Source organism: Melospiza georgiana, chromosome Z (assembly GCF_028018845.1).
Source record: "Melospiza georgiana isolate bMelGeo1 chromosome Z, bMelGeo1.pri, whole genome shotgun sequence".
Classification (NCBI taxonomy): domain Eukaryota; kingdom Metazoa; phylum Chordata; class Aves; order Passeriformes; family Passerellidae; genus Melospiza; species Melospiza georgiana.
The window spans coordinates 32,772,997-32,800,195 of NC_080465.1; the positions used below are offsets into that span (position 1 = coordinate 32,772,997).

At 39.3% G+C, this 27,199-nt stretch overlaps 1 protein-coding gene across 3 annotated transcripts in view; it reads right to left on the reverse strand.

The window, feature by feature from the left end:
* DENND4C (DENN domain containing 4C) overlaps positions 1 to 18,620 on the reverse strand; it is a 70,702-nt gene extending 52,082 nt beyond the window's left edge. Inside the window, exons 1-2 of one of the 3 annotated variants that reach the window (XM_058043382.1) lie at positions 10,193 to 10,262; positions 9,603 to 9,743 (exon numbers count right to left, since the gene is read on the reverse strand). The gene's annotated coding sequence lies outside the window, so the exon portion shown is untranslated. Of the gene's footprint in view, positions 1 to 8,031; positions 8,121 to 9,602; positions 9,744 to 10,192; positions 10,263 to 18,581 lie in introns of those variants that run through there. The other 2 variants (XM_058043383.1, XM_058043384.1) reach the window with 2 other exon arrangements.
* Positions 18,621 to 27,199: the final 8,579 nt, after the last annotated feature.

A 27,199-nucleotide genomic window follows, 5' to 3' on the forward strand; every position in this document is an offset into this window, starting at 1 on the left:
ATTTATGCTCCTGTTCTTACCCTGCTCTTTCTTACTTACATTATATTCAAAACGTATTTTCAATCTTCACAGCACACAAGACTTCTAAGACTTCTGATAATAAGGGTAGTAAATACTCACCTGAGGTAAAAATCAGTTATCCATCCTGCATATTTACTAAGAAATTTTAGCATAAGATTATGCAACTTGTGCCCAGTGCTATATTGCAAGCAAGAGACAAAAGTAGGGAGAGGAAGGGAAATAACTTCATGTAAATTTGTTGCACCTCTATATTACAAGTACAGTTTTTATTTTCTTACACTGAAATATCAACTTTTCAAATCCCTTCAAACCTGAAAGGAGATGTACCTGGACCCTTTAAAATATTTCTCAATACTACTTTTCACAATATCACTACAATGTTCTCTAAGCACTTTGGCTAACAGCTTTGTAGGGTAATCCATATAGAGACAGAGAACAGGTTGGCTCCTTTCAAAGGAGAATGCCAAGGGACAGTTATTTACATGACTGGATTTAGGCCTAAAACATGTAGATGCCATATCAACAGAACAATGAAAAGTTTATCAAATTTGTCAGGTCGTCATTTCCTTGCTCTTCAAGGGCCTACATCTCCTGAAGAACAAGGAAATTATTACAGAGCCACAGCTACCTGTGAAACTCCTATCACCTTTATGTACAAAACTTGCCTCAGTTTACTTTTACTTTCATAAAAAGCATGAAATCAGCAACAAAGTGCCTTACAGCTAAGCAAGTCAGCAAGAAATGCAGGGGGAGTGGCCTCAACTTCATCTCTATAAACTGGTCTTCAGTTAAAAGGTCCCTTCTCACACTGCCACGGCTCGTTTCCACCTTCGCTTCTATCTGGAACTATAGTTTGTGCAACCACATAAAGAACTGGAACAAGAAATTGCTCTGACTGAATGCTAACCTGGCAGAGACTTAGCGTTCAACCAGAGCAGCTCTCCAGCAATTGCCTGTGTCAGCACAAAAGCAGTAGCAGTATGACCCTTTCGGCAGCAGCACTGACTTACACTGGATTAATCATAAAACTGTGAAGTCTAAAATGTTTCAGTTTGCCTCTCAGATGCTTGGAATTGTTTGAAGAGTCATAAAAACAAAGAAAGAAAAAAGAAATAAAGAAATAAACTATCCAGTCTCTGCTCCTCTTAAAAGAAAGTCCTAAGCTAGAATATCTTGCAATCTGTAAAATACCAAATTACTGGGAAAAGCTGATAAAAACAGCAGAAGAGTTGGCATCCTATCATTTGTCTGGTTTTTTTTACCAAAAACCTTTTTTAAATATTCCAGCCTTTTATTAACTGGGTCACATTCACACAGCTCAGTATCATGTTCTCTCAATGCAACACTAAAATCGTGGCCTACATTTACTTTTAGCACGCAGAGCAGCAAAAAAAAAAAAAAAAACAAAAAAAACAAACTAACAATAACAGCATACATCAAAAACATCATAAGAGTTTATATCTTTAATCACAGCTCAAGTTTCTGGAATTGCACTGTTATCCTCAAATATGCTTTAAAAGGAGAACTTTGTTTTCCTGGGAAAATGGAGGAAAATTCAAAAGCACCTGAAAAAGTAAATACTAAGATTTGGAAAGTTAGAATGCAAATTAAGAGAATGCATTTGTAAATTTTCATCGGTGGGGATCAATAAAACTGTAGAAATTAGTTGCTAAGGAGCATACGCTTGTATCTCCTTGTGTACATTATACTTTTCTATTAGCCCTGGCTATGTTTTACTTCATTGAAACTTTGTGTAATATGTGGCAGGCAAAAGTCAGTCACCAGATAATTCAGCTGAGATATTTGGCACAAAAGCTTTGTATGTCAGCACAACATTTAGTGAGTTTTTCAAAATGTTACAAGTCTCTCAAAACAGTTCCTTTTCCACAAGGATAAATAAGGTTTCAAATAAGCACTACAAGTCAGCTCTTCAGGAATCTGCTCTCCAGTTTCAAAAAGACTTAAAGAAACAGGATCACTCAAAAGAGACCTGAAAGTAATAGCTCTTAATTAAGCCACAGTGATCTTCACTAATGCAACAGCTTTAGAAACATAAAGAGACAAAGAATTAGCAGACAACCACCAATACAAATAGAAACAGCAGAATTCACCAAGTCCAAGAATACTCTGCCTTATGAACTGCAGGGAAAAAACCCCACAGGATTTGTAGGGAACAAAATGAATCCACTATTATTTTCCATTATTTTTGTGATGACTCACACAAGAACAAGTATGAACACTGCTCCTCTTAACAGACAGGGGAACAAACATTCTTCTAAGAGCCCATCAAGTAAGTTTTATCAAACCAACATTTCCCAAGAAGAACATTAAAAGCTACTGTCCTCCATCCATTTTCTATGAGCACAGCTCTGTACATCACAAGACTAAGAGAAAACCTCAACATTTAGAAAATATTGGGATTTCTACTGTAACACACAATAGTGTGTTTCCTTGCAGGAAAAAACCTAAATACAAAAACAATTCTCAAATTAAAAACTGCTTATCTTCAGGCTGGACAATGACAATGCAGGATGCATTGGAAAAAAAAGTCTGCATGCAAGTCCCATGAAATATCTTTTTTTTAAAGTCTACAAAGATACCTAATTTTAAGCTAAATAAACTGAAAACAAAAATTGGGAATTCCATTTCAAGAACACGAGCAATAGTGCTCGAGGAATTGCTAACTCCATGGTCCATAGGTTATGAAAAAAATTATTTAAGTGAAGTTTGTTTTCCAATTTATTCATAGTCCACAATAGGAAAGTTTGCTGAGAGCAATTTAGGAACAAATTATTTTTTTTTTAAATAAAGGAAGGGGAAAAAAAAGAAAAATGTATTCTGAATAAAAGATGCACTTTTAACACACAACTCCCCCCACCCCCTGCCATGTTCTTCTAAAGCGAATTCCCATGGGCAGTAATTAGTTTCATAAATGGAAAACAAAACCAGTCAGCACACACCACACTTTAAGGCACTTAGCACATCTAGCCTAAGACAAGATTTGTTTAGCAAAAATATGCAGCACTGAAGAAAACAACATATTTTCAGTGTTAAATGCCAGAAACATGACAAAGTGTTCTCTCCCACAGTTCACTTAAGGTTAGCTGCTTTAAGAACATAATAATCTTTCTCACAATCAAAATGCAATTTTATAATTCTTCATAAGGTTCTACCAAAAATAAAGTTAAGTAGCTATTTTCTTCACAAAGGTGACTGATCTTTCTTATGGAGAGGTTTCATAGGGAAACTGCCTTGGTGAAAAGGATTCCATTTTTATACAAATAGTTTTTATAATTTTTGAAAAAAATTACTACATTAGAATTTGCTTCAGTTCTTTACTAGTCTCTAAAGCTTTGGTTAAATTCTAAAAAGGTATTAAGTGTCAAATTATCCTCTAAAATTAGGCTAGAAATGTGAGCATAAGTCAACAAAAAAAAAAAAGGTACTGTTAAATGTAGTTTTTGACAAGTGTCCTAAAGAAAAGGAAGCATAAGCTTTGCTAGACTGTGTACAGAAGCAACCAAGGGAAAGGGTTTGTTACAAACCCAATCTGATAATTCGCACATAAATAATAACACCTTCAACTAACAAGAAGGCAGCATTCTTGGAAAACTATGTATATACTCACTCCAGAGTAAGAATGAGAGCTGGATTCAGAAATAACTGGTTTTAAGGCTTATGTGCAGGCAAGTCCTTGAGTACTGCTTATTTCTTTCAGCTCTTGGAAAGTGCTGCAAATGCTGTTATCTCAATGCACAAAGCCAACAAAATAAACTTGCATCTAGAGTGTGTGTGAATATCAAGGGGTATTTTTTTCAGCTCATTTCTAACTGGAGTGCTAACCTTATGTGCTCTCAAGAAAACCAGCACAGGGCTTAGAAGGCTAACCAGCATAGCTTTGCTCAAAATCAAGTTGGTCTTTAAAATCTTGTATTTCCACTTCAGTAAGTACTCTACTACCTGAAAAGGTAGTAATGTCTGTAAGTGATTAATGGCTAACACATGGCATTGCAATTTATTAAACTTGCATCTTCTTTCACATACTGACATCACCCACAAACAACTGTGTGTGTGGAAACTACTACTCACAAAGTACTTGCTGTGTGGAAGCTTCTAACATGCATACAGAGATGATGGAAGAACTTAGATGAGTTCTTTCCTTCATAACTAGAAATATTTTTGTAACCCAACTGCACAGGAAATGGGTTTTATTCCAGACCGAAGAATAACTTTGGCACTTTTTATTCACTGGAGTTAAAACATCTATTTTGTCAACAGCCTTCACAGTTAAAATTTTAAGCAAGGTAGATGTGAAAATTAACTCAGGACTTCTGTACAATTCTTTAACTTAGCAAGTGAATTATACTTGGCTATTGACAGTTAAGAAGTTAAAAAACGCACATGCACTCTGCTCTGACATTTACTTTTAAAATTAACTGACCTAAATTCACTGAATTTACCACACTAATTTGAGAGAGAAAGACATTACTGGATAGATAGAAGACAGTGCATTACGAGGTCATCTGCAAGACTTGGAAAACTTATTGGCTACCATCTGAGTAAGAGAGAAGCATTACTATATTTCACAACCCCTGCCCTAGGCAAAACTTTGTAGACAACACAATGATTACCACAGGCATCTCACTCCTCAATACAGAAATACAGCTATGTGACCAAGTCTTCTCTATTATTTCCAATGAATTAATCAGAAGAGAAAAAGGGTATACAGATTCTGAAAATACAGAAACTTTCCCTGGAGTGCTAAAGAAGGGAGATATCTCATTATTTATTCACACAGACCACTGTTTATCTGGTACTGAGATTAAATAGCACTATTTATGAAGGAATGGGAAGAACAATGTGTTTTCCCATTGTATAAAAGAAGCTTTATCTATGCCAGCTAAACATTTATTTTATAACAAAACAACCAGTGCAGAATTTATTTTAATCAGTGAATTTGGAAGTGTGCCTTAAAACACACAAAAAGTATTACGTAGTATGCACATACACCTCAGACAGGCGCATCAAGAAACAAGAAATGATTGAGATAATCAGTATCAGCTTTCTGTTCAAGCTGAAAGGAGAAAAAAATTTAAACAAGATTTGTAATTGCCTTTAAATACATGCTTGAAGAAGTTAAATCACTATCATACCCAGCAAAGAGATACTGCAGCTGAGCTGCATTAAGCCTTAATGCATACATTTGAAATACCAGAATCACAAAATTATTTGGGTTGGGAGCACAGTAACCTGAAATATCATCTAGTTCCAATCTCCCTTGCCAGGAGCAGGAGCACCTTCCATTACACCAGGTTGCTCACAGCCCCATCCAAAGTGCCCTTGAACACCTCCAGGGATGTGGCATCCACAGCTCTGGATACCCTGATTCTCTGGGCAAGCTGCACCTCACCAGCCCCACTGAGTCCTACGTACAATCTAAACTCCTCTTCTTTGAATTTAAAATTGTTGCCCCTTATTCTGTGACCTACAGGCCTTCTTAAAAAAATCTCCATGTAGCATTTCATAACAGTGGTAAAGATAACAGCATGACAAAACTGATGGCAGGAAACAGATGATCAAAAAAGACCAATTTTTGTAGAAGCAGATCCTAAATCAGAACAATTAAGTTTAATCACCTAGGGCAAGAGAAAGTAAAACCTGAAGGACTGAACATAGCTAGTTTGATCAGCATTGAGGATTTAGACACTAAAAAGTTTTGTCTCAAAGACTGCTCATAAAAATCAAATCTAAATACAAATGCTAAAGGGCTGTATTACTGGATATAGTGGTTAGCATTAATACTATGAATTTGGTTTTTTAAAACTTCACATTAGTGAAATACATCAACAATAGTGCTTCCTTTGGCATTTTTTTTTTTTTACTCTTTCCTAGCTGTATTCCACAGCAACACACAGAACACAGTGAAGGTGGTTCTCAATGTTAACTGTATTCAATAAATCTGCATGGTTGCTCTTATTCTAGTTGCCTCAATTTTTGTCTTTGTTTGACTAGATTTCAAGACCAGGAAGTTGATAGTTGAGTTCACTCTGAAAAGCAGTAAGGAATGCAACTATACACTATACCTGCCAATCAAAACTTTTTATACTGTTTTGTTTGGTGGGGTTTTTTTCTAGACACAAAATCCAGTTATGATTTGAACACACTCATGTAGCCATACAGGCTTAAATGTGCACAGCAAGTGCAAACAGTCACCAGAACATACTGCAGCTGGCACTCCAGTTGCTTGTCTGCTCCAGCATACTTTTCATTGCTACTGCTTACATCACTGTGCTTGTCCATATCACACTCACTTCTAAGCAAACCCAATTTCTACTCCAATAAGTGTGCAATTCCAGCTTATGCATCTCATTTTCACAGCAGGCCTTGCACGCGCATTACAGACAACTTAATATTATGACAGAATGGAATATTATAAACTAGACTATCCCACAAAGTTAAGTGAGTTCAGGAGTAATTATTGAGCAAGGAAGTGATCAAACACTTAAAACGGCACTTGCAGCACACAGGGAAGTCACAGAGACATATCCACAGGTAAGTTCTCTGAAGCATATTTTACAAGGTGTAAGAACAAAAAGTGCATCCATATATACACACACACATATACACACCTTAACAAAAGACAAGGTAAAGCAACATTACTTCCAGCATACCATTAGGACTGAACAGGATTAAAATAGAAAAAAAGAAGTCCACAAATTATTAGCCAGTCAGTCAGTAGCAAGAGGAAAAATGATTAGAAATGTTTATAAAGACCACCTTTTTTAGCTTGCATTATCAGATTGTTATAAAAATTAATAAAGTAACCGTTACAGTCACTTGAGTAAATTACATGAGGATTAGAAAAATCAGAATTGCAAAAATAACTTCAGAGATGAACTGCCATCTGTTATTATAGGACACGAAACAACACGAGTGCACACACTGGTTTTTTAGGGTGAAGAAAGGGAAGTTTATTTTTTGACTTTAACATTTATAGATTTTTAAAAGTGATAGCGGATTGGAGGGTGAAAGTGCTACTTTTCTAATGACACTAGACAAACTGTTTATCAAATTACTTTATTTAAAAAAAAATGCAAAAAATAAGTTATTTACAGAAAGTGTGTAAGAAAGTTTGGAATGTGAACATCAGAAAGCTTGCAAAATTTTTTAAAAATCAGAGCAACAGGTCTCCTTCTGCCTGTCTTAACACATCCAGCTGTGGAACAGGAATGGCTGGATGTCACCTGCATTTTGGTCTGAACATGCAAATATGCAAATACAGGACCATTCCTTCCTAGCAGTTCTCAAGTAAACATTGCAGAATATTGTAATTGCACAGCTGAAATATATTACAACCTACATGGTGATTACCTTATGGAGGCCTCTAACGCTGGAAAAATAAACTAAAGGACAAGGTGAATGATAAAAAAACTTGCCAATTACATTTTAATGAAGCATTCCCACAGGATGATTTAGGATTGAGTTAATTGAACTTCATCCAGAAAATAACCTGTATCAAGGTCTGGTACTGAAAATAATCTAGACTAGCTTTTTGCATCAGATATCTAAATTGTTACAAATTTGAACATATGAAAAGAAAAAATAGTTGACTCTGCAGTTGCTTTTTGTGTACCAGATTGTTTTCTGACTGCATATGAACACAAAAACCAGGCATAAAAAGCAGGTAACCAGGCTTGATGGTAAAGTTTTCAAAAGCAGACCAAACGGATCAGGCCACTACAGTAGGAAGTATCATAGCAAATCACCTCAGGTAAGCAACTCCCAGGAAAGGAAAGCAACCAAGCCTGGAAAAAATCTGATGACACAGCAGAGGTTTTTTCCCTCCACCAGTACAGAAAACAGTTCTCAGAGCAGCAGAGTTCTGCAGACTGTGAATGTTTGAGAGCCAAATCACTTCTGCATTAAGCTTTTGGTATGTCAAACATATTTAATACAGTTAATACTGAAAAAACCTGTATGATATAAATTGATTAAATAAATAAATCTTACCATCAAGTTACCATGGTTAGAACTCAAACACCAAAGCCTAGAACACCACAGGTGAGAAATGCAAAGATATTTTTCACGCTTTAACTGTTACTCCTGCAATGACCAGAGAAAACAATTGTTTTTAAAAACCTGGACAGGTATTCGGTGTCTCTTTTTGGCAATCTGTTACTAACATTTCCATGAGAGCCAAAAAAACACACCATTCGTATAATGGGAAACAGGCGTCTGTGTTCTTCCAATGTAGACTTCCTTTCCAATTTGCTTGGAGATGATGCAAAAGTGTACATCACAGGAAGAAGAGGTGGAGACAAAATAAACTGACACTGCAAATTCAGTATTGTAAGAAGCACTAATGACCTAGCAATAAATATCTAGTTTTCTCAATCATATGCAGCTTGCCATTTATGCATCAGTTTTGTTACTGAGAAGTCTTACAGTTTTCCAGACATGTTTTACAAAAAGTGGAGAGCCCTTTGGCCTTAAACAAAACATATTATTGTTCCCTATTACCTAGAAATTTCTTTTCATTTGTTTCTTGTCCTGTATGCCAAGATTATCAAAGGAAGTAAGGAAACTAGCCACAATTTTTCAGGTTTATATTTAAAAAATTAAAACTAGATAGAAAAGCAATCCAGTAACAATTTAAAGTTCTGTCTTAAGAAGTAGAACTGTGCTTTTAGTCTGATTTTTTTAGTGATTGCCAGAAAAACCAGTTCCCACTCTCACAAAATAGTGGGGCAATGATGTGATGATATAAATGCCTGTATCAAACATAACAAAGCTTTCAGAAGCAAAGTTTTGTGAAAGCAAGCTGAATAACTACTCATGAATTAAAAATGGCTGAAAATACAATGAAATATCATGAATTTAATGGAGACTGTAATCCAGGACACTCAGAGGTCTGAAAATTTGCACCTCAGAAAAATTTTAAGTTTTTTAAAGAAAAAAAACAAAACCAAACTAAACAAAAAAAAACCCACAAACTCTCCCACTACCACAAAAACAAACCAAACCAACCAAACAAACAAACAAAAAAGGCCACCAAGAAAACAAAACCAAATTAAAAAAATCCCCTAAATCTAAGAAATACCCAACCTACTCCAGACCATCCAGACCATTCTACTATATTAATATTCAACAATATATTTTTTCCTATTGAACAGTAATTTAAAGTTGTCCAATGGTACAAAAATTGGAGCACTTATAGATATGTAAAGTGAAAACTTAAATGCTGAACTAACCTACACAGTCTTGAGAAGCAGCTGGAACCAATGAAGGCAAGTTTGGTACCAGCAAACTAAGTTCTATTGCCAAGGACAGAAAAAAGAAATGGAATATATGTGAGACAGAAAGAATGATAATCAGCAAGCAGTCCAGCTACACTCATTACACAAACCACTTTAGTCTTGTTTCATGAGTGTTGTACCACAAGTGCTCTTTCACATTACAGAAGATGGCAACTACTCCAAAGACTGCAAAGAAAATACCTCAAAAGAGAAAATTTACCAACAAAAATAATAACAACAACATAGTTCTCAGAGCAAGAAGATTACTTCATAAAATGCACTTACTGCCCCAGTGGAAAGCTTTAAAGGTTAGCCATGCTCAGTATTATGTAATGAGTGAAACATCTGCTGCCCTGGAAACATTCTTTGTTAGAGAACTCTTTCTGTAATTGGAAACTCCTTTGGAAAAAAGCCAAATATAGTAGCCTGAAACACAAACAAAACAGCAAAGAAAAAGTCAAGAAACAAAAAGTCCAGTGGTTAAATTTCTTCTGGGAGCCCAAATCTCCAAGACTGCTTGTTGTAGTTATTTTGGTGCCTTTTTTGGGTTGGCGTGACTGGGGACCAGGATTTGGTTTTCAGAGGACAAAGGAGAGAAGAAAGAATGCTGCTTCAAATTCACCTGAGAGGTTACTGCAAGTAAGTGGTAAGAATCAGAGATATTCTCTCTCTTAGTGCTCTCTTTACTAAGCATTGAAATAGTTAAGCACTAATATTGAAATTACTTTGCCAGAACGTCAACAAACAGAGATTTGCCAGATTAAAGAATCATGGTTTGACTAGATTTCTGCTAGCCATCTACAATACAATCATTCATATGTCACTTGAAATCATCATCTAAGGGCTCTACAAAACCACAGTGAAAACTCACTCACTGGTTTTGAAGAACACAATTTTCCTCATTTTTATCTTTTGGTAAAAAAGACCACATCACTGCAGGAAAGCATCTTTCTTCTCTGTAGGTCTCTTCCTTGACAGCTTCACCACACCAAACCCAGGCCGTGCCATCAATACAGTCAGAGCCCCACAGCTTATCCCCACCCCACTGAACTCTTCCTGTGCCTATCAAGAGCTATGATTCCCATTTCTGGTTGGCCTATGATAACCAGCCTCAAACCACTTGGCTTCAGCATTTTCTTGCTGAAAAATTTTCTTCCTCAGCTGCTTTTCAAGCTTGGTGGGAGCTTATTAACACTTCAGAAGTCTGTCTTTTAATCCTCTTGCCAACTCCTCATTAAGAAACTCTCGTTTGCCAAGATGTCTTAAAATTAAGTCCAAACCACACACTTGACAGCAGTTAGAATATTCTTTTGAATATGCTTTTGGTCTTAAGCTGCAGCAGTGCACTACTTACAGACATATGTGCAATAAATATTTTCCTCAAACATGAAGAAAAGCTATCAAGGGTAGCAAGCTTGAGATTCTCTGTCATGAATTCTCTGTCATGAAGTCCCAACACACACCAGACATGATAAATGTGAAGTCTGACATTACACCTATTTTGAGCCTTCTTTTAATATCATCATATGATACTCAAAATACCAGTGCTGTATCACTCAACACACTGCAGAATTCTCAGACAAAATAGTTACAGGAAACTTGATTTTCTAGGATAAACTATACAGATATTAGGCAGTAGAAGAAGTCAAATAATTGTCAAGAGCATGACATTAATTTCTGTCATAATTTAACACATGCCCTTATCTTTATATTTAAAATATTCTTCCCAATTGTTTTTATGTTTTTGTGGTTTTTTTACTGTTTTGGCACACAATATATTTCTGGATTTAGTAACTGACTTAGTTATATGTTTAAAATAAAAATCCTGTTTTCCTAAAGTGGGCTATTACTCTCATGAATACAATTTGCAATTGTTAACATTTCTATTTCCAATTTCACCATTTAGGAATTAATAAATTTGATTTACTTAGAGAACTGATCTCAGACTTTTCCAAATTTTTTTGAAATCCCATTATTTGATCCCACACAACTTACAGAACAATACAGTCCCAATGTTCATTTGCTGTAGCATGCACAAAAAGTTTGAGACACTGTACATTCATTTCTCTGCACAGGGTGCAGTGGGATTCACAATTTCGTCCTTTGCAAAAAAACCAAAACAAAAAACCCAAACCAGCCAAAAAAACGCCAAGCCCCAAAACAACAAAACCATCAAAACAAACTCCTCAAACCCTGCCCCACCAAACCAAAATCCAAACAAAAACCAACCAACCAAAACCACCAAAAAACCAGACACCTATCCCAGCCTTCACAATGCGCTCCCAAGTATTCAGCAGTGGAATGTCCTCATTTTCCTGCAGTGAAACTGCTCCACTGTACACTTTACCAGACTGCTGGTTCTCGGAAGGGACAGGTGGGATGACAGCTGTGGAGTCAGAAGATTTACCTTAGAGATGGGCTACCATCATTTTAGTCCCTGCTCAAAAGAGAGAGCATAAGCCTGTCCTCTGTGATAGCTTTAAATTTTTACACTCTTTTTTTTAAACCTCTGCCACGTCTAGGGCAGTATCAATGCTCCACATAGACAGATGGAGTAGGAATATAAATGGAGTGACATTACTTTTACACTTAACAACCTGAAGACCTGAAATGCAAGGTAGTTCAACTCAGACATTCAAACCAGAAACCATGCTAGTTAATGCTGAGAATTTTAAAAAGGAACAACAGACAATTAGACACTGGAGGATCAAAGCAGTTTCCCTCCTCAGATCTGTGAATCATCTGGCTACTAATATAAGTAGAAAAATAGTTTAAGATTAGAGGAGTGACTGAGTAAATAAGATCTTTTATTCCTAGCAGAATCAGCTGGATCAAAAAGCCTAAGAAGAGGAGGTTTTGAGATGTATAGTGCATACACTGTACCTCTGAGTCTCACAGAAGAAAAAAGAAAATCTGTAAATGTCTTTGAATAGAAATTGTTCTGCTTTCTTTAAAATAAACTGAAATGTCACATTAGCCACTACATTCACAGTGAATGAGTCATCATAGTCCAAAAGAATTTCAGGCATTTACATATAATTATCTTACGCGTAGAAGTTCAAAGCAAAAATGCAGCAAAGTATATGTATTAGAGTTTGAAACGCCCTTCAAGAAAGCATGGGTTTCTTTTAAGAAAGTTTGTGCACCATGCCTTTTTGCAAAGGTGAACTTGCTATTTTGTCCACTCAATCCTGAATGACATACTTCTCCCTTTATTGTGTGTTAGGTAGGTACCTCTGGTTTATTTTTAGAATTGTACTGGCATAGCCAGAAGTCCACCAAAGAACTCTGTTCTTCAGAGTCACACAAGTATTCCAATATAAGTCCCTGTGAAAGTACACCACCAGTAGCGAAACAAATTTTTGGTTTGCAAAGTCTGTTTTACTTATGCCTTGAGATCTTCTTATATCAGTGCAGCTCCACGTTTGCATACATTGTTGATTAGTACTGGAAAACTTTAGTAGTATGTCTATACTTTATTCACAAACAAAATGAATGGTCCTGTATAGGGAGATTACTACTTACTTATTTACTACTAAAACATAACAAAAAAGAAAAGAAAGCTAAGGAAGCATGTATCCCCAAGGTTAAGCAAGAATTTAAGGCCAGAAAAAATTTAAGTCTTTCACTGATGATTCTAACTGCAAGAATTCCCTTTGAACCAAATAAACATTATACGGGAGACATATACACTTGCTTTTTCTGGTTTCAGCAAAACCTTGAGAAAATAGTAACACATTTACGTGGTTACAAATTTTTATCTTTTATGTCCTGCTTACCTTTGAATATTCAGAACTGAAAACAAACCTGGATGTGACCTGTAAGCAGCAGACTGCTCCCAGGCACTAGCAAGCCACATCACAGTGGTTTCATTACTTTGAAACCTTATAATAAAAGCACTTGTACTCTTCCTCCTCCTGCCAAATCCAAATTTTACTCTTAAATGGATATGGTACCTGTTCAGAAAACTGAACTTCATAGGGTTAGCCTTCCTATATTCCTTCTGCAGGAAGCTTCAGCTAGTAATTGAGGGCACCTAAAGTTAGGCTTTCATTGTGAATTACCCCCTAAAAAGAAGGTGGTGGATAACAGGGGAAGAAGAAAGCCTAGAAATTTGAGCCTCCCTGGGCTAAAATTAACTTCTGTCAATATTCTGTCAGTCTTGCTCTTCAATTGCATCTTTGGCAGCTTTAGCAACTTAAAAGGTAAAAGATACATATGTTTTACATACATGAAATATTTCTCAAGTTATCCATCTCCTTGAAAGCATTTCCTCTGGTAAAGACACAGCTTATTTTTTAGGATTTATTTCAAGGAACCCAGCAAAATGTATTATCTATGGTGTGAAAAAATACACCTCAGCATACTTAAGCTCATATTACTTGCAAATAGACAATTTTCTGCCACTTCCAGCTAGATACCCAGAATTTTACATTCTCATTAGAATCATTAATTAGTTAAAATGTTAATATGAAATTTCATGCTCAGCTGTGAAAGCACAGGTACAAATGACTCTGTAGTGTAGGCAAGCTGCTACTGCTATTTCTAAGGACGGCTGACTGATCAGCTGTTGAGAACTGGCAACACCAGTTTCCATATTTTGAAATAGCCCCTTTTGATGATTAGAGTAACTAAATGAATTGCTGTGACTCAGCATTTTACTTTTTATTTCCTTTCTCTAACCTTCTCTTAGACCCAGATGGATATCCTGCAGAAGCTTCAGGACTCAACTATACAACTACAGGTGCCTTGAATTCTTGAATTTCCTGAAACATTACTTAAGTTCTTGAACTTCTTTTTCTTCATATGCTGCCCATAGGTAGCTGCTTTCTAGCTATGTTCTCTTTCTCTCAACTTCAACCATGCTTTAATCCCTTCTTGAAGTAGAAAAATATACACATTATGCAGACAAAGCATGGTGATATTTTAATCACAAGGCTTCTATCTATGTCAGATTTCTTACCTGGTTGAGAGTATAGCCTCTTCCGCAGGGAACAGACAGAGGGCTGGAGCCATGTTATGTGACACCAGGAACAGCAGGACTGGGTTGCTCAACAGGGAAGAAAAAAAAATGTCTTGCTTTCAGCAGTCAAGTCCTCTACATTACAAAGATGTGCAAAGGAGAAGAGCAGCACTGAAGAATGCATCAGGAGAGAGACTTCAGCTTATGCATTACTGATCAAAGGCTGAAATTAATTATAAAGACAAAAACTATCACCGAAATTAGCTGGTTCAGAGAAAAATCAAGAATCAGAGGTTTTGCCTCTTTGGTAAAAAATGGTTAGGTTTTGTGGTATACCTTCCCTTTGTTCCCAGCTGGAAATCACTTCCATTTCAAGATGATGAAAGCTTCTATGCCTTTGGACACTCATAATTGTAAACTCAGCTTTTGCTGCTAGAAGTGAATAACTTAATTTGCACATCAATCCTTGATTTACACTATTTTTAATATCTTTTAGGCAGAGGAACACAGGCTCTTGGTTTTTGCTTGAAAAGCATCGAGTCTCTTTAGAGACTTTTTGAGAATAAAGGAAAGGAACTGAAGTGTCACTAAATGCAAAGATGAAAGCAAAGTAAGGCAAAACTGGCCCACTACATTTAACTGAAACAAAGCAAATGGAATGTTTAATGACACGCAAGCCAACATTCAAAAAGAAACTGTGGGTACATTTTTACTGTTCTTTTGATCAACAACTCTGAGATGCTGTTAAAAAAGAAGAAAACATAGAAAATAGTTGCATGATTAAACAGAGACCATAATCACAATCTTAGTCATTCTGAAAACTTCCCAATTTTCCTGCCTGCCAAAGCAAACAGTAAACATCGGGACTACATTCATACCCTCAAAAAGCCTGTAAGCAGAAAGAAAGGGCTAAAGTGAGATACTAACCAAGACAAAGCTTTCTGCTCAAACAGAGCTTGGAATGCAGAGCACAGCGAACTTGTACTCCTGGAACTTTAGAATAAAGTTTCTACACGCTCACATTCTGTGACAGATGCACAAGAATTAACTTAACATGAAACAGTAACACTGTACCAGAAACTATGTTTCACTCCAGAAACTGTCTTGAACTAAGTCACTTTGCTTCTAAGAACAGAGAACTGTGAAGCTTTATCTACACAAATTTGCAGAATGAAGCACTCTCATTATCATTACAGGGGTGTAGCATTTCCAACAACACTACCTTTTTATCAGATGGGAAAGAAGCAGCCTCACGTTTCTGTACAACCATGGGCAACAACTTTAACAGAGGGATTATTTTTGTAGCAAACCAGAAATTCCAAAGCAGATAAAAAACCTAAAACATTCAGTTTACTGTTTGAAGCACTACAGGAGGAAAACCGGTCTCCTGATGCAAGTGCAGCAAACTGATTTTCATTTTACAGATCTGAATAAGCAGTATGGACAGCTATCAGGCAAGTCACACGGGAAACAACTTAGTAGCTATGACTACGACCCCCAAGAACTATTTTACAGGTCACCTATGCCAAGATCTCCAGTACTGTGAATATCATCCACAAAAGCAGCATGCTGAAGGTGGGCAATCCTTGCCTTGGGATGACTAGCATGCAGAGGAAGAAAAAGATAGCCTTCGACAGTGCAAGCAACCCTTAGACAAACAGACCTGATTTAGAGGTTACAGGCACTTTTTGTTGTTATTTCAGACAGAAGGCCATGAAACAAGTAAGAAGGCCACCAAACTAGCCTTTATGCACACTGCTCTATACCTACAGGGGCCATTTACCTATAGGGGAAATTTATCTGAAAGCTTAACAGTAAGACATAACAGTTAAGAGACTATCTTCCCTTCTTCTTACAACTTTTTCAACATATCTTTTCCACCAAATTCTACTGAGACTTTTCTCCTACTGTATTTTTAAGCAAACCCAGATGGCGTGTCAAGATGAACACTTGAACACACTTTTCCTTAAAGCATATCAAGGCTGAATTCCAAAATCAATTCTCCACTGCTCAAATGCAGGCCTAAAGAAGAACTAAGCTTAAAAAGATACCACTTCTAGAACTGTATTTCAACAATATGTGGCACTAACACTCCAAATGAGAATTAAAAATATGTTGAGCCAGAAGGATGCTATACATACCAACATTTAATATTCCAATTTTGCTCCAGTTGTTTGTTTTTTTTTAATGAAAGCCATGTAACGGTTGATCAGAAAGAAATCACACACACAGTCATCAAATAAGAAAACAAATATGTATGACATGGTCCAAAAAGATGTCACTACTTTACTTTGGGCTATGGAGGGACCAATCTTAACCAAAGAATAAACAGTCAGATGTAACATTACACTTATCCATAAGTATTTATGAAAATGCCCATCTTAACTTGTAAGATTTCTTTTTTTTTTTTTTTAAGATTCAAACATTGAAATTTTAGCAGCAATTTTTGTTGAGTTGCACTAGTAACTGTTTTAACACAGAAGTCAGAACTCATGTAGGCAAGCTAATATTTATATTTCTGGTTTCTACTGAACTTCATTGCACTGCTCAAGACAGACACGCACTATTAGCATTTCATATCCACTGGAATGGTAAAAAGCAGAGTATCAGCTAATTCTTAAAAAAAATTTGAAAAATATTAGAAACCACTTACAGTCACATTTATAATACAAACATTCACAAACTACCTATCAGCTATGGTTTGCTAGTTGGTGTCCTTTTTGCAAAGGATTTGAAATATATATGCTAGTATGGCTGGTTAGTAGTCTGGTTAATCGCTTAAGTCTGGTCATGACTGCTTTTCAAAAAAAACCACAAATAAAAAACCTTTCATTTACCAAACAGACATGAAGTAGTTTGCATTCCACCATTATTTTTTCCCACAGGAACAAAACATTTACTCCCTAACTCCTAATATGCCAGCTTAAAAAGAGTGATGTAAAAACTTTTACTAACTTCGTGTTTGGTCCACATGAAGAAACAGCCAACAAAACTAACAGCATATCTCTTTTTATTAACATGTCCATGTGAAGGCTCAAATTTACCTAAACTTTAAACTCCTATGAAGTTGAAAGACTTCATAGGAAGCCAAGAAAATACTATAGAAGTCACACTAACACAACTTAGAGGGAAAAAAAAAAAACTCAAATGAAATGTCCTGTTTGTTATTTGTCCTTCCCTCATGCAGGTATAAAAGGTTAGGCAGAGGCATTGCTTGACAGCAACACAACAGTCCATGTCTGCAACGAGTTTGATCTTAAGAAGAGAAGAGGACTTAACAGCGTTAATAAGATTGGTACAGAATTGACATTAAGCTTAGAATTAATATAGTGTTGTTCAGTTTTTGCATCCCTTCTGAGACTGCGGTACCAACAATTTCTAGGACTGTGTTTGGCATTATCAGGACAGTTAATCAACTTACATCATATTTAAACAGTCAGTGAATATTTTTTCACTGTTTATCACACGAAAGCCCTAGCATATCACCAGATCTTTCCGCTCCATAGGCTTCTGGCTGTGCAGCAATGACACACGAGATATCCTCAGATGACAATACAGATTGATTAAAAGTAATGCATTTAGCTTTTCCTTGTTCTCACGTCTTCAGTACTTTACGTTTCTCACTCATACGACCAACTTCCAAAATACCAGTGTGACTCAGTCAGGACGATCCCTGTTATCCTAACAGCCTTCCAACAGCCGGTGACGATCTCCGGCAAGGGTTAAACTCGCTGACGCCGGGGCTTAGGGGAGGAGCCGGGGCATGGAAAGGGAGAGGAAAATGGAGAAATATAGGAGGGAGCTGCCCCGGGACTCACCTGCAGCGCCTACCACCTGCGCCGCTGGAGAGCCCCGCGCTCCCGTGGGGCGGCCGCGCCCGACGGGAGCAGGGAAAGTAACAATTATCATGGTAATAATTACAGCGAAAAAGTCCAGAAAGCGCCTCCGCCTCCCCGGCCGCGCAGAGCGGGTTAAGGACGAGCCCCGGCGCAGAAGCTCTGCCGGGGCAGGTCAGGGCAGGAGCCCTTCCCATGGACCGAGTAGGCGCGGGGGAACAGCCCTAGCGTCCCTGCCTGTCCGGCGAGGAGGGGAGTTTCCTCCGGACAGATGAGAGGGGAAGGAAGGGGCCGTGTAGCCGGGGGCAGGAGAGGGGTTCCCCCGCCGAGCGCTGCGCCCCGAGGCGGGAGCGGGCGCCAGACCCGGCGGCTCGCCCGCCTGCCCCGCTCCCGCCTGTCAGGCCGCCTCCTCTCCTCTCCTCTCCTCCCTCCCTCCCTCCCTCCCTGCCTGCCGCGGCCGCTCACCTGCCGCCGGCCCCTGCCCCTCGAGCGCGCCGCCGGCCGCGCCGCCCCCGCCCCGCCGCTTCGCGCCGTGCCCGCCGCCGCCTCAGGAGCCGCCGCACCCGTCACCGCTCCTGTTTGGGGAGGAAGCGGCCACCATGTTACTTTCTCCCCCTACAACGCCTACAGGCGGGTCCAGGGCCCGCCCCGAAAGGAGGCGGTGGCGGCGGGGCCGGGGAGCGGCGCTGCGGCGGCCAGGGGGCGCCGGCGGGCGGGCCGGCGGCCGGGGCTCGTCCCGCGGCGCGGGCACCTGCCGCGGGCACCCCGAGGAGCCGGCCCCGTGTGCCCGGGCACCCCGTTCAGTCGGCCCGCCCCGTGTGCCCGGGCACCCCGTTCAGTCGGCCCGCCCCGTGTGCCCGAGCACCCCGAGGAGCCGGCCCCGTGTGCCCGGGCACCCCGTTCAGCCGGCCCGCCCCGTGTGCCCGGGCACCCCGAGGAGCCGGCCCTGTGTGCCCGAGCACCCCGAGGAGCCGGCCCCGTGTGCCCGGGCACCCCGTTCAGCCGGCCCGCCCCGTGTGCCCGGGCACCCCGTTCAGCCGGCCCTGTGTGCCCGGGCGCCCCGAGGAGCCGGCCCCGTGTCCCCTCAGGCGGGCAGCCGGGCGGGGGTACGGGGGTGCTACTGTCCCCGCTGCGGCTTCGGTGAGGTGTTGGGTTGTAGCAGGAAAAAAAGTAGTAAGAAAGGAAACTTGACGAATCACAGAATATTCTGTGTCGGAAGGGGCTCATCGAGGTTCAGTTCTTAGTCCTATACATGATAGCCCCAAGAATCAAGCTGAGAGCATTGTCCAAATGCTTCTTAAACTCTGTCAGGCTTGGAGAGCCTGTTCCTGTGCTCAACTACAGTCGGGGTGAGGAACCTTTTCCTAATATCCAACCGAAACATCCTTTAATGCAGTATCACATCATTCCCACACTGATCTCCTCTCTGGCGAACAGTCCTGTCACTGTTCGCCAGAGAGGAGATCAGTGCCTGCCTCAACACTCCCTTTCATGAGGAACCTGTAGACTCTGATGAGGACTGTTCTCAGCCTCCTCCAGGCTGAACAGACCAAATGACCTCATCTTATCCTTGTATGGTTGTGATCATTTCAGCTACCTACCCTGATGAGGCTATGCACTTCATAGGTAGCTCTCATTTAACCAAATAGTGTTTGTAACTTTTTCTGAAAGATACAGAAGTGTAGTGCTACAGAACAAGGTCAGAGGAGCTTACCTTGGGTGAAGGGAAGATGGTAGACACAGGTTTTTTGTATTTTAATGAGGTATTTTGTTTTTGAAGCATCCTTCTGGACAAATCGTCCAGCAGTGAGAGGAGCGGTTTCACAGTGCAGTGGGTGAAGAATTGACTGACGGGCAGAGCTCAAAGGGTAGCAGCCAATGTGGGTACATCTGGCTGACAGCAACTCATCAGTGGTGTTCCTCAGGGTTCTGTTCTACCTTCTGATCACAGATGTTTTTATCTGTGATCAGAAGGTAGGAGTTGAAGGCACGTTTAGTATATTTGCTGATGATATTAAATTGGGGGCTGCTATTGACTCTCTTGGGAGACTGGATGCAGAGCAATCTGGATATATCAGAGCATTGGAAAATAATAGTGTCATGATGTCTAACAAGAATAAATACCAGATTCAGCACCTGTGCTGGAGGAACACTAGACACAAGTACAGACTGGGAGAGGAGTGTGTGTGGAGCAGCCCTGCCAAAGGAATCTGGGGGTGCTGGTGGGCAGCAGCTCAGGGTGAGCCAGCAGTGTGTGCCCGGGCAGCCAGGAGGGCAAACCCCATCCCGGGGGGCAGCAGACACAGCATCACCAGCTGGGATTGGGATCATCCTGCTGGATTCAGCCCTGCTGCCCTCACCCTGAGTCCTGTGTGCAGGGCTGGGCCCCACGCTCTGAGAAGGGTGGGAAGGTCCCTGAATGTGTCCAGAGGAGGGGAAAGAAAGCTGGTGAAAGGGCTGGAAGGAATATCCTGTGAGGAGCATCTGAGCACTCTGGGTTTGTCTGGCTTGGAGAAGAGGAGGCTGAGGGGTGACCTTACTGCCCTGAACAGCTGCCTGAGGAGAGGATGTGGAGAGGGAGGTGCTGATCTCTTCTACCTGGGACCTAGCAACAGGATGTATGGGAATGACTCAAAGCAGCACTATTGAAGGTTTAGACTGAACTCTGCAAAGCATTTCTTTACAAAGAGGGTGGTCAAACACTGGAACTGACTTCTTAAAGAAGTGGTCAATGCCCTAAGCTTGTCCCTGAGAGGGTTTAGGATATTGGCATCAATAAAGGACTGTAGCTTTTAGTCAGCCTGGGAGTGGTCAGGCAGTTCGACTAAATGGTTGTTGTAGGTCCCTTCCAAGAGGTACTATGCTATAGTACTCTGTTTGCTTCTACCCTAAGGTGTCTTCCTTTCTACCACCTCTCAGGAACTCTGACATCAGGTGTTCCACTATTATGGTTTTATTTAATAACTGACTAGGAAGCTCAAGTGGTGTTTCAATGTATTCATTTTTTTTTTCCTGAATTCTTGATTGAAAAAAGTATCCTAAAAAGTCACTGAATAGTAGATCTGCCATAAAAAATGAAATGACCATTCTTTTGGTAGTGCTTAGTCATGGTATTGCTCATGCCATCCTTAAATTCCACATACCCAAAGGAAAAATGAGGCTAAGAGAAAGGCAGCTAATTTATTGGTTTTGAACCAATTTCACCCAGAGAGGTTAGCTCTGATCCTTGCATCTAAAGAAGTAGTGGGTTGGTTTTCTTTCCTGGAAAACCGTGAGTTTCTGGATCCATTCTACTCTTTTTGTCTTTTAACCAAAGCAGATAATCTAAGCATCAATGTTATTTTTTTCATAACCCTCTAAATCATGTGTCAGGCAGCTTGTTACTGACCCTGAAAACCAATTATTTAAGAATTTTATGTTATTTATTCTGTTTAAATCTGATATCTGAGTAGCAAGAAGTCTCCCTCTGTTCAGTGTAGTTTCAGATAGTTTTCAAAAATTGCCTTGACTTTGATTAATCACCAATTGCCAAATTTATACTCCAGGTAGGCCTGATCCTTCAAACTCATTTGAAGCAAATAATTTGTCTATTTTGGGTCCTTGGGAATAAAAATACCTTCCCTTTTCAGATTTCTGACAGAACAACTGAAAATTTCTTCGTAACTTCTGGAAGATTTAATTCCTTAATCCTATGGTTGCCTCCACTTATATGAATTATGGAAATTACATGAGAGACCACTTCATCTTCTCTGGCTTTTGGAACTGGCATATGGAGTAGTAGTTGGGTCTATAAAGGGGGTAGTGAAAATGAATAAAGGGATGGTTGCCTGCTGCCCCAGGGAGTTCTGCTGATCGCAATCTGTTAAAGATTGTGTGAGGTAATGCCATCACTGTGATACGTGGAAGATCTGATCACTGTTTACTTTTGAACAGTTACAGCTGTGTTCTGCAATTCCATATAAGACAGAAAGCTCTGAATATGAGTGTTTCTTCTTATTGTGCAGCTGGTTACAGTTTCACTTTTATTTACTCAGACTGTATGATATGTGTGGGAGTTGAAGATTCACAGGCTCTCTCTGGCTTTAGTAATTTAATCAGTGATGTACAGAGATGGGATAAACATAAATTCTTTGTCATACATAGCTTCAGCTTAAAACATGTATCCTGTAATTGGCAACTGTATTTCAGCAAACCTGTTGGAAAAACATCATATTGTCTGGAAGTGTCAGGATTTCAATGCAGTATTATACATTTTTGCTAGTTGTTACTGTGTTATGAGATCAAAACCTAAGATAAGCTATTCTTGCTGGAAAGGTCTTCATGAATACCAGCGGGGGACAGTAAGGATACCTTTCTTTATATAAATTATTTTTATATGCTGCTTAAAATACTGGCCTAAATTTGAGAATACTTTGAAATTAATAATTTTAAAAAATCTGGTTATCTTGATCTTTTCTGCATAGAATGTGGCAGGATTTTTTGAGATACTTATCTTCCAAAGGTTTTCTCAGTATATTTTTCTGAAAACTATCACATTCCCTTTCCTTGTAAAAGCTTTTGGTTAGAGTCTCTGTGTGTCCAGCTTAGAAGGCAACAGGAATTGTTTTCAAAATGTTTATGATTCCCTCAAGTATTGTTTCTTACATATGTTCTTAGTGGTTGGAAAAAAGAGGTTATTCCTGCTAGAAAGTATTAAGCATGATACTTCTTGGTTTTGGCTGCACATAGAAAAGGGGGATTCCAGAGAGCACAAACTTGTTGCACTGCCTGTTTTTGCTAGGACTTGTTTCTGTCTGTTGTTTGCTGTTAGATTTGGTTCTGGAATTTTTTTAGCAGGTTCCTGGCTTAGCTGTCATACAACAGCCACTTCTCTATACTCACAGAAGGGTCTCTGTGCTGTTGCATGTTGAACCTGACTGATCAGCCCATATGAGCAAAAAGGCAGAAAAGACAGTACTTTTTAAAGTACACTCAGATTTGTGTTTTGTGTAATTTTTGATCTCCCTGTAATTGCTGAGATAATTGATCCTGTCCTAATAGGAATGTCTCTGAACATAAATTCTGTTTTAAAATTCAGGTCAGTTTATGCTGACTCACTTCGTCCCTCACTTACCTAACCTGACTTCTTAACTGTCAGTACCTACTTAGGTCTTAATGGCTGGTTTTAATAACATAACTTCATTTTTAATTCATTTTCCAAGAAAACTCACTTCTTGGAAATGAGAAAACTCTTCTTCCTGAGCAAAAAACTTGCTCAGTTTATCAAAAGATGTGGGTTGACTTGATTGAAATAAGTAGGTACCTTCACAAAGACTAAATATGACCTTATAATTTAGGGACAAGAAACAAAAAATAATATCTGGAACATAATGCCCTGCAAATTGCACCTGGGTTGAGAAAATCCCTGGTATAAATACAGACTTGAAGATGAAGAGATGGAGAGCAGGTGGGTGAGAGGCTGGACATGACCCAGCCAGGGGCACTCCCAGCCCAGAGAGCCAAACGTGTCCTGGGCTGCATCCAGAGCAGCGTGGGCAGCAGGGCCAGGGAGGGGATTCTGCCCCTCTGCTCTGCTCTGCTGAGAGCCCACCTGCAGGGCTGCATCAGCTCTGGGGTCCCAGCACAGCAAGGACATGGAACTGATGGAGAGAGTCCAGAGGAGGCATGGAGCACCTCTCCTAAGAGAAAAGGTCTAGACAATTTGGATTGTTCAGCCTGGAGAAGAAAAAGCTTTAGTGTGACCTAATTATGGCCTTCCAGTACCTGAAAGGAACTTAGAAGAAAGATGGAGAAAGATTGTTTACAAGAGTATTTAGTGACAGGACAACGAACAGCTTCAAACTGAGAGCAGATTTAGATTAGATATTAGGAAGAAATTCTTTACTGTGAGGGTGGTGAGACACTGGCACAGGTTTCCCAGAGAAAATGTGGATGCCCCATTCCTAGAAGTGTTTATGGCCAGGCTGGATGGAGGTCTGACCAACCTGTTCTAGTGGAAGGTATTGCTGCAGGGTGTTTGGAAATAGATGATCTTTAAGGTCCCTTCCAACCCAAGATATCCTATGATTATATGAAACTCAGATGTGAAATAAGACATAGTTTCTTACTGTGTAATAATAAGTGATAGAACCCACTGAAAAAAGGTAGATATTTAATTTCTATATGCTTTTTGAGGCAGCATTGTTTATTTATGGGTAGTCTAAAGAAGGCAATATGAGCTAATAACTTCTCTTGGCTTCAACATCTATGATTAAATCCAATGTTTAGCTCATTTATTTTATAAAATTGGTCCACTCAATTGGTATTTAATTGGTCCTCTGAGCACTGACTGGAAATGCATAACACTGCTAACACTGAGCCAAATTACTTTGTCATTTCATCCATGCTGAACAGAAAGATAGAAGTTAGACCTTGTCAATATTCATAGGATGTTCGTAGTTGAATCTCAAAGATACTGCTGGAAATGGGCATGATCCTACAAAGCTGAACACAAGAGAAACAGGACACAAGAGAAAAGGAATTGGAAGCAAGGAAAACATAAACATTATCATTCTACTCCTGTTTTTGTTTAAGAATTAGAGAAGCAACAATTCTTACACTGGGGGAGTGCAAAATGCTTTCTGGGAAGGGAGTAGGAATGTGGCTAGAAGCTACTGTTGTGAGGATCTTTGGCTAAGAGCCCAGGTGTCTGGGACATACATGGCATCAGTTAACTCACTGGAAATACGTGGGGGTGTTTCTTCCTGAGATTTAACCACAAGTCTCTCTGTTGCTTGACTGTAGCTTTCTTAATACTTTGTTCTTTGACTTTACCCCTCTTCTAGCAATTTCTTCCCTGTTAACTCCTGTTCTCTAATCTCAGTGACAGCGGTACGTCCTCAATCATCTGACTCCATGGGGATACCTATGAGGGGGAAAACTCCCTCATATGCAACATACGACAACAAATATTATACAACATCCTTGCTTATCCTATTAAGAAAGGATATTATCCAAGAATCCTTGACTATATACTAATGAAGACTAGGTTTTCTGTGTCTGCAGAGACAGACGTCTTAATGCAATCTGAGACCTGTTAACTCAGGTTGTGATTCCACAAAAACTTCAAGCCAATTGAGGAGTCCAAAAAGCACAAATTTAGTTTTCTTGTGGCTCCACAGATGCCACAAGACATCAAAACAAATGCTTTGTTTTCCTAGCAAAACAAAGACATCAGTAAAAGCACCCCCTTCCCAAGCCACTCAGTCTGCTTAAAGAGTTCTTCAGAACGTACCTTTGAAAAGTGGTTGGACACTCATAGTAATTCTAGTCACAGTGGAAGCAGGTAAGTACTGTTTGATGTGTGAGGCAGCAGGTAGAGTTGCCTTATCCAGACAGTTTGGGTTTCTATAAAAAAACCTATTTACATTTGGTGTAAGTGAACTTAAAAGCTTAGCGCATTTAGTAAAGTCCACTCTTAAGATTTTAATCCTGGAAGCACTTATCTGAGACCCTATCTCAACAGGAAAAATAATGACTCAGGGTGACTAATGGAGTTTGGTCCCGTGTTCCAGAGCATATGTAAATACAGCAAATGGGTGTGTATGTTTGATTTTGTTTTTGCCTTTCACAGTTCCTTTTTCATCTATTAGGTGCCTTACAGGGAAAAGGATGGGAGTTGAGATGGGACAACAGACTACATACAGAGGCTGGTTTGTGTACTGAAATTGAATATTTGACCCCATTGGAGCGTCCCAAAGTACAGAAGTGATTCACTTGCAGGATTCTGCAGGTAAACAGCTATGTGAATGCTGCCTAGCCCTTTTCATTCCTGAGCTAATGGTGTTGTCATTTGAACACCAAAGACTTCAGCATTCCCAGAGTTCCCATTCTCTCTGTTCAAGTTTTCTACCTCCTGCTTGAGAAAGCTAGAGGGAATGACCTTGTAACATATTTCTGGCATCAGATGAGTGAGAAATGAGGTTGGATATCTCCCTACGCTACCGTACCCATTGGCTCTGGAGTGACTCAGTCTTTCATCTTTCCAAAGTAAATAAATAGAGTTCTCTGCAGCTTACCATAGGTGATGATTTCACTCATGACCTTAGAAGGTTGTATTCTCTTTGCTCCATGTATTCTCTTCACTCTTTTCAGAAGAGTAACTGCTCATTGTACTTTTTTTTCCCCTGAATCTTTGTTACGATTCTCCACTTCTTTTCTAAATTTGTAACGTATAACAAAGAGAAAGCCTAGGTGTACGATCAAATCAGTGCCATTTGATGGCAAAATGTGCGGATATATTCCAGATGCATGCTGTTAATTTATATCTTTTCAGGCAACAGGAAAATCTAGAGCATATCACAAAGGCACAAGTAATACATACAGGTCCTGTATTTCCACTCTTCCCTCAGGATTTTAACTACCTCTTATGAATTCCTTAATCTCTCTATGCTAATCATAATATTATAAAATTGATGTTTTCTAACATTATGTGATATCAGGATAAAAACACGTCAAAAGCGTTAACTGTTGTTATAATTTTATGTTCCTACTGACTAACTAAAAAGCCTAGTACTCAAACAGAAAAATATTTCTCTGCTAGAACAATGTTTTCAGACTTCATTTAACTGTTCCACATGTTTATAACTTTGGAACATTGCAAAGCACTGTGAAAATTTTGTTTCAATTGGAGATAATCCTAGCACATACAAACAAAATTTCCCTCAAATTATCTGAAAGCAAAAGTTATTTTACAAACAGAATAAGTAACAGCAATAATAAACATATAGTTAGGACTGGGTGAAAAGCACATGAATTAGTTCCAAAACAATTGCCTGATAAAGTAATCAGCCTTGCTAACATGTTGCCCAAGCACAACTGGATGTAACTGGAGCATGGCCCGTTAGGCTATGATTTTTGTTATGTTGACTATATTTAAAACAATAGAGTGATTCATACTTGATATAGAGCTTTAAAGGCTCATAACTGCATACTGTTGTACAGCAGCAGAAGCTATTCCTCTGGTGTTTTACATTAAAAGCATATATAAACAATTTAGTACATGGATACTAATATTAATATCAATCAATTTCAGAATAGCTGTG